This window comes from Choloepus didactylus, chromosome 1 (genome assembly GCF_015220235.1).
Source record: "Choloepus didactylus isolate mChoDid1 chromosome 1, mChoDid1.pri, whole genome shotgun sequence".
Taxonomy (NCBI): Eukaryota; Metazoa; Chordata; class Mammalia; order Pilosa; family Megalonychidae; genus Choloepus; species Choloepus didactylus.
The window spans coordinates 58,577,327-58,585,970 of NC_051307.1; the positions used below are offsets into that span (position 1 = coordinate 58,577,327).

Consider the following 8,644-nt stretch of genomic DNA (forward strand, 5'->3'; position numbering starts at 1 on the left):
TTTTCAAGAACACATATTGAAATCTCTGCATGGGTTAGAAAAAGTACAGGCCATGAGTAACATGTTTTGAATGATGGAACACACTTACATTGCACATACCAAGGGAAAACACTGCCTGTTTGTAATGTAATGGTGTATGTATATATGTTTCCAATAAAATGATAGATAATGCATATTTGGCATCTATGGAATAGGTTGTTATCAGTATTGGAATTTATGACAGAGTGTTGGAGATTATCTGATATTCTGAGAAACCTGAGTAACTTTTGAAGCTATAGCATATGTACATTTGGGAAAGGAAGCTGAAGAGGAAAGTTGAAAACAAAATTTGGAGAAATTTTGAGTGGCTAAGGATTTTGGGCTTTGTTCAGTTGGTTATAGGGACTTAGAATGTTTTTGAGTGGAGTGATTTGATCAGAGCTGAGCTAGTTTTAAATATATGACCTGATATATGGGCATGCACATAGAATGCTAGACCACATAATTAATGAAATGAATAACCATGATGCATTAGCCATCCTATAAAATCTGATAAAAAAGATAAATTATATGAGAAATTAAGTTAATACTTTAAATGGACAGAGTTTCTACTTGAGATGATGGAAAAGTTTTGGTAAGGGATGGTGGCTATGGTCACATAACACTGTGAATGTAATTAACAGCACTGAATTACATATTTGAATGTGGTTAAAAGGGGAAATTTTAGGTTATGTATGTTACTAGAATAAAAATCTTTTAAAAATCCATGGAACTTATGAACCAGTATGGGATGTTGAGCTGTAGTCCTTGCTTTGCCTCCCTCCGGACCCCATGAAGATGATCTGCTATGCTCTGGCCATTATCCAACATGGGGAAACAAGACTTAATAAGGAGAAAATATTTCAAAGACAAGGAATAGATGAGCCTTTCAGAAACTGGATTTAAACAAGCAGCCACCATTGCTATATATCTTTAAAATGTCAAGTTTACCCATGCTTTCTCCAGTGATCACACAAGGACCAAGCAGACCATGCATGGAATTTTGGAGAAAAGTAAATGTTGCAATAATATGACAGTAAAGTATGATTCCAGACTATAAGAAAGGAAATACAGGGTTGCAGAAGACAAGGTGCTTGAGTGAGCTAAAATCGTTGGTGATAGTAGCTGGGGAGGAAAGCCCTATCTTCTCATAACCCAGAGGACAGACACTGGATCAGGTGAAAATGCATGGAAAAGACATTTTTGAATGTCTTTGTCAACTGATCCTGAGAGAATCAGGTCAAAAAGAACAGCTCTCACAAGACGCACCAGGCAATGTTCTGGAAACTTCTTTAGCAGAAACATTTCCTTCAGCAAAAAACCTTGGATCTGAATTTAATTCAAGTGGCAACATTCCAGGATTAGCAGCCAGTGTCTCAGTTGTGAGTAACAGAGCTTATATGGGAAGCCTATTTGATTATTTTCTGACTGACCTTAAGTGTTCCTTACCAGCAACTGTGAGCAAATCTGAGATTTTATCAGTCAGTCCAAACATGGGGATTAGTCTCTTTATCATAAACATGGAGGAGGGAAAAGAAGGTAAATCAACAATTCAGTGTGTTTGTATGAACCTAAAGGAGCATCTAAATGGAGTGACTGAAACCCACTAAGTTTAAACCTACATAAAAATCCAACAGTTTAGAGACTCTGAGGGAGAGAGTGCCTGTGGCCTTCATTTCTGTCCTCTGCTAGTACTGATTTGAAAACAGTTAAAAAGCTTTCTATTATAGTAGGTTATAAAGTTTGAATGCAAACATAGCCACATAGAACACTAACGGAAAACTGTTTAGAAATGATTTTTTTGAGCGCAGTTGGCATTTTTCAGAGTAATTTTTCCACCTTGCTTAGTTCCATCTCAGGATTGTAAATGGATGAAGAAACTCACTGTTTTAAGATGGAGAATTAATAACCTTGTTACTGTGTTTCTTTTCTTTTTTCCTATGTTGATATTTTTCTTTACTGTCTGAGAATCTAGTCTATTTTATTGGTTCTTGGTAAGATACTGCATGCATGTTTGAGAGAAAAAATGGTTTATCCTGTAATTCCCACTGCATATTTACAGTGACAATGTTATTTTAACAAGTTCTGTCCTTTAAATGAAAAATTCTTACTGTCATAAGTTTATGTAAAGTAAAATGACACTAAAGTTTTTTTGTTTTTTTTTTTAGTAGGGATCAACTGTTGGAATTTTCTGTAGTGGGTTTGGAATATGGATAAGTGGATTTTATGATTTCAGGAAGGCCTGGTGTGGAACAGAAGTTAAGGCATTATTTGATTAAAAAAATTAAAGCAGGAGTCTCTGAGCAGGAGAAGATAAAAGAGAAACTCTTCTAAATGTGGTTAGACTAAATTAGTCTATTTTGCAGACGACAAGGCAGTGGAAGCCAGGAAAGCAAATAACAATAAGTTTAGCTGAGAGAATAAAGGTGAAACATCCATTTGCCTCTTATCTAATCTATAAGCTGATGAATTTACAGTTTAAGGAAGGCACTAAAGAAAGTAAACAGTTAATAGTACACTGTACAGTAACCTCAGAATAAAAGAGGGGGCACAGTTGAAAAGACTAGTGCTATTTGATAAACCCAACTGTGGTTAAATTGTGAAAGGGATAGATGAGGTTGCTGTTTCTTTCCACCAGATGGCACTGGAGAAAAGTGATTTTGATTAACTTAATTTTGCCCAAAAGATTCGTACTCTCCCCCCCAAATCCTTATATATAAATGTAGTTTGCATTTAAGTTATCAGGTTAATGAATGCTGTGAGTCTAGTCTTAAAAGAGGATTAATACTAAAGTTGTCAGTTAAGGCTAAAGTCACATATAGTCTACATTTATTTTTGAACATCTTTAAAATCACATATGAAGTCCAATATTGAATGGTTTCTCAATGTGTCCAGTACCACCAGAATTTCCTGCCAGTATTTAACAGGGTATATGGTTGAGCACCAGATGAAGTGAGTAAAAACCTGAAAAATAACAGAAAAGGCAAATAATAGTAAATATCCACATTTCCATCATTCAGAAGTAATAACTGTTAACATTTTTTGTATTTGTTTTCCTTCTTTTTCTATGAAGATATGGAATATGAAGACATAAAGTGGGTTCCCTTAACCAGTCCTTGCTTGAGTTTGTGTGTACTTTTGTCTGTTTTTTACATTTTCACCTAGTATCCATAAGGAAACTATTGTTCTGTTGTTTGTAAAATATACACATATGCCATCAAGGTGGATGTATTCTTTATTTACACTTATTATATTTTGGGTCCTATCTGTTGCTATATATAGATCTAATTAATTACTTATAACCACTGTTGACTATTCCATTGAATGATTATTAGCATATTAAAAACACCCATGGAACTGTACAACACAAACAGTGAACCCCAAGTTAAATATGGGCTTAAGAGTAAAATTATAAAAATATGCTTTCATCAATTATAACAAATGTACCACAGCAATGCAAAATGTTAATAATAGGGTTATATAAGGAAACACTGTATTACATACATGATTTTTCTGTAAACCCACAACTTCTCTAATCAAAAAAAAATAAAGTAGATATTCCCAACTCATAAAGAAAGATTAATTAGATGAGAAATTAAGTCTAAATCCCTTTCCTCCAGACCCTGCTTCTTAAAACCAATAAAACCTTGTTTCTAGGAATGCCACCATTAAAAAAGAACCCCACTGATAGAAGACTGACTATTTGATTTCATTTGATCATAATATTCGATTGACGGAAAATCGTAACAGTTAAACAGAAACACTGTAGAATATTTTAATTTATGGAAGTACGATAGATATTAATTGGTATTCTAGATTATAAGAAGAACAGAAGTGTTCAAGTTGCTACTGTGTTACTTTCTCTCCCATTGACCCAAAGCCAGAAACAAAGCATTAAAATCTCTTAATATCAAACAGCAGCGGGAAATTCAGGAGTAATAACTTCTTCCCTTATTACTTGGGAACTGGGATGATTCTTACATGGGAGACTCTCTCCCAAATTTCCACCCCCCTTCTCTCAGTGATATTCTAGGAAAAGGAGCCTGGGTTCCAGCAGAATCTAGAAGAAGGAAGGATTATTTTCCTCCCATCCTCATTTTCTTTAACTCCATGAACTTCCCAAATTCTCTTAGATCCCAATTAGCAAAAATTATTTAGAATTCCAGCACATTGGGGAGTAGACTTATAAAGGAGTTGGGATCCTATCATCAAATATCTTCATTTTTTTTTTCATAAAAATGTTATACTTGGTGGTGTTAATGTTACACCACCAAGAACTAACAGAGGCAGTTCCTTTTCACTCCAATGTTCATTCCAATATGTCAGGCTTCCTTTCATATATTCAACATGCTGCCAACTTAGAAGACGAGATGCCACCAGTCATCAGAGCTAAAGAGTGATGAGGTCTTTGGACCCAGGATTTGTGTTGTGAGAAAATGTGCTGCAACAACTCAAATGAAGCAAAAGTCAGAATTTGGAACAAAGGTCCTGAACACCTGGTTGACTTAAGAAGGTGTAATGGTTAGGTGCATGTGTCAGCTTGGTCAATTGATGGTGCCCAGTTGTCTGGCCTAACCATTACTGCACGGACATTTTCCAGAAGGCTAGTTTATTAAATCATCAAGTGATTGCATCTGTGGCTGATTATATCTATGATCAACTAAGGGAGTGCCTTACACAATGAGAGAACCCAATCAGTTGGATTTAATCCAATCAGTTGGAGGTTTTTAAGGGAGAAGAGAGAACTTTCATTTCTTCTTTCAGTCAGCCAGTCCTTCCTGGGGAGTTCATTGAAGACCTTCATCTGAGCCTGCCCTATGGAATTTGAACTCATGTATCCTGCCCTACAGAATTTGGACTTTTGTATCTCCACTGTTGTGTGAGACACTTTTATAAAATCTCATATTAACAGATATCTCCTGTTGGTTCTGTTTCCTTAGAGAGCCCTGACTAGTATAGCTTGGTACCAGGAATTGTTCTTGAGAAAGAGAATCTTAAAATGGACATTTATAATTGGTTTTCTACTCTGATTAGATTCAAAGGCATTAATGACTCTATTTCCAATAATCAATAATCCAATAATCATCAGACTGACAGTCCATGGCATGAGTTGGCAATACAGATATGCAAAATATCACTATTTGATTCTCCTAATTATACTCTTGTATGAGGCAATGCTCTGGGTGTCAGCAGTTTTGACACCTTAACAGAGTTTTGGGGAGTCAAGAGATATAATGATGTTGGCTGGTTGTATTTTGATATGCTGGATACAGTTATAAGAGAAAGGGAGAAGCTGAAGGCTTCAAATTTGCAACTTAAACATCCCATGAAAGACATAAAGGTTTCTGTGTGTGCCCTGAAAGAAAGTCTTATTTCCTGTGACCACAGACCTGAGATCTCTGAAAACCAGACCCAGAGTCTCTTTGCACAAGGAGTAGGAAATTTACAATATAAATGAAAGTCTCAACCTTGCAGGGTGTCTGCTGTTAAAGTAAAGGCACTGATTGGAAAAGAATGGGATTCTGAAAATTGGGATGGTGACACATGGGTTGATAATGATGGCAGTGGGGACACTGGAACCCTGGATTCTGCTGAGTCTTTGCTAGAGATACCAGTAATGGCCTGCTCTGAGGAAACAGCCCCCCTACCTCCAGTTTGCCCTGAGGAAAGAGCCACCCAATTTCCAGCCAGCCATTATGATACAGCTACCAGACCTCTAGCATGCCTTGAGGAAACAGCTTCCTGACCTCCAGTCTGCTCTGAGGAGCCTGCCATCCAACCTCAACCTAAAGAGATTAACCCTTCAGTGCCTGCTAAACCTGTAGTCACCTCCCTGGGGAAACAGCACTCACTCCTCTGTCTGGAACAATTAATCCTCTTTCACTAGATGAAATTGCAATGGAATTCCCTGAGGTAATTGGCTTAAATGATACTTCTAATTCTTTTCATGACCCCCCCCCCACTCTTTTCTTTAAGACCTATAACTAAAGTCCCAACAGGCCCCGAAGGGTGAGGTACAGTGTGTGACCCATAAGGAAGTATGCAATACTCAAAAAGAACTACATATGTTTCCAAGTTTTATAGACAGAAATCAGGGGAATATGTGTGGAGCAGATATTAAGGGTGTTGGATAATGGTGGGAGGAATATAAAGTTGCATCAGGCTGAATTAATTGATATGAGCCCAAGAAGCAGAGATTTTGCATTCAGTGTTGCTCGTGTGGTTAAAAAGGGTCTTAACAATTTGTTTGGGTGGTTGGTTAAAAGGTGGCTGACATTGCCTGAGGTCAAAATGCTGGAACTGCTCTGGTATAATGTACAGGAGGGGACCCAGAGGCTTAAAGAGATAGGAAGGTTAGAGAGTATTTAACATGGAAGACCTGCTCACACACCCCAGGAATGTCCAGAGGACACACCTTTTACCAGTACTGTGAGGAATAAATTTGTGTAACTAGTTCCATCATCCCTTAAAAACTCTGTAGTTGCCTTCTCTGTAGGTCAAATGGTACTGCTCTCACTGAGCTAGAATTTCTAAACAAAATGGGGATAACTGGATCCCTAGTTGGCAAAAGCCATGTGTCAGCAGTTAATCACCAAAGACAAGGTAGATGTGGCTACCATAATGGACAGCAGACTCAAAGCAACAGTCAAAATAATCTGACTCACAGAGACTTATGGCATTGGTTTGTAGATTATGGGTTATGTAGAAGTAAGATAGATGGGCAGTATACTAAATTCTTGCTTGATCTGTATAAACAGAAGAATTCCAGGTCAAGTAATCAAAAGTCTAACTTGAATTACAAAAACAGAGAGTCATGACCCTTTAATCAATTCTCAGATTTGAGACAGTTTACAGACCCAGAGCTCCCTGAATGAAGGGAACGCTGGGAAACCTTGGGGAAAGACACTCCCTGTTATACTGCAAAAAATTTATACTTTTAATCTTCCTCCCAGCCTTCCCCAAGAAGACCTACAGACATTTACCAGGGTAACTGTGCACTGGGGATAAAGAAATTATCAGATATTTGGGGGATTATTAAACTGGCTCAGAACTGACATTAATTTCAGGAGACCCAAAACATCACACAGGTCCACTAGTCAGAGTAGGGGCATATGGAGGTCAGGTGATGGATGGAGTTTCAGCTCAGGTCCATCTCAAAGTTGATCCAGTGGGTCCTCAGACCCATTCTGTGGTTATTTCCCTTGCTATGGAATGCATAATTAGAGCAGACATATTCAGCAACTGGCAGAATCCCCACACTGGTTCCCTGAGTCATAGAGTGAAGCCTATTATGATAGGAAAGGCCAAGTGGAAGGCATTAGAACTGCCCCTGCCTAGCAAGATAGTAAATCAGAAGCAATATCAGATTCCTGGAGGGACTGCAGAGATTAATGCTATTCTTAAGGACTTGAAGGATGCAGGTGTGGTGATTCCCACCACATCCCCATTCAAGTCTTCTATTTGACCTATGCAGAAAATAGATGGGTCTTAGAGGATGACAATGGATTTTTTGTAAACTTAACCAGGTGCTGACTCCAATTGCAACTGCTGTTCCAGATGTGACGTCATTGCTTGAGCAAATCACCATCTCATCTGGTACCTGGTGTGCTAGTTTGAAACTGTTATATACTCCAGGAAAGGCTATGTTCTTTTAATACAATCTCGTGGATTGTATTGTTATTTTTAAAAGATATTGTCAAATTTGGTGTTTAAAAGTCTTAATTCTTTAAATTTCCAATAGTAAGTGTGAGACTGACTCTTTTCCAAATTCCTGCAAGCAATAATATTTACTACTGCAGAGTGAAAAGTGATTCCTGTCATTTCATTTGGACATCCTGGACACTGGCAAAGTTGAGAGTCTTTTCCCACATTTAATGAATATGTTGACATAGATTCCTGTGACTTGGCTATTCACTTCCTTTTCCAATTTTATCAGGATCCCTACCAGGTTTTCAGGTTGAAGAACAGAGAAAAATCTCCTCATGCTTCAGGCAAGGGAAGACAAAAGGAACCATTTTGAAATCTCTCCAGAGTATTCTCCACTCCTTAATAAAGAACTGCCTTCAAAAGAATCCATTTTACCAGACCTAACTGTCTTGGATTTCATTAGAGCCTAACTGAATTAGGAGAAGGCACATACCCAACTCTAGTCCCATTTAACCTTCCTGTCTCATCTACAGGAGTGGAAAAATGCTGAGAAGTAATCAGAGAGATCACAGTTCAGGGGCACAGTTCACTAAAAGATTGAGAAGTAATCATAAGATTATAGAATATGTCTCCCACCACACCTTACCATCATGTCAACTGGATTGCAGCTAAAAAAGCTGTGGGGTTCAGACCCATTTTAAGAAGGGCTCTTTGGAGAAATTTAAAGATACAGGGAAGGCAAATACAAGGACACTATAGGGGCCGTTAGTCTCAGACACTAACAGCTACAGAAAACAGTAAACACAGCCTAATTCCTAGCAGCTAAATATACAATCTTACACTAAAAGCCTTTTTTTCTCAGTTCCTTTTACCTGTTTCATCATGTTCAGCTCTTAACAAAAAACTAAAAGTCATCTTGAAAGGAAGAAAACACAGTCTGAAGAGCAGAGCAAATGTCAGAAGCATATTCAATATGTCA

At 37.7% G+C, this 8,644-nt stretch overlaps 1 pseudogene; it reads left to right on the forward strand.

Moving 5' to 3' along the window:
* Positions 1-816: 816 nt before the first annotated feature.
* Positions 817-1,628, forward strand: LOC119510718 (annotated as a pseudogene).
* The last annotated feature ends 7,016 nt before the right edge of the window (positions 1,629-8,644 follow it).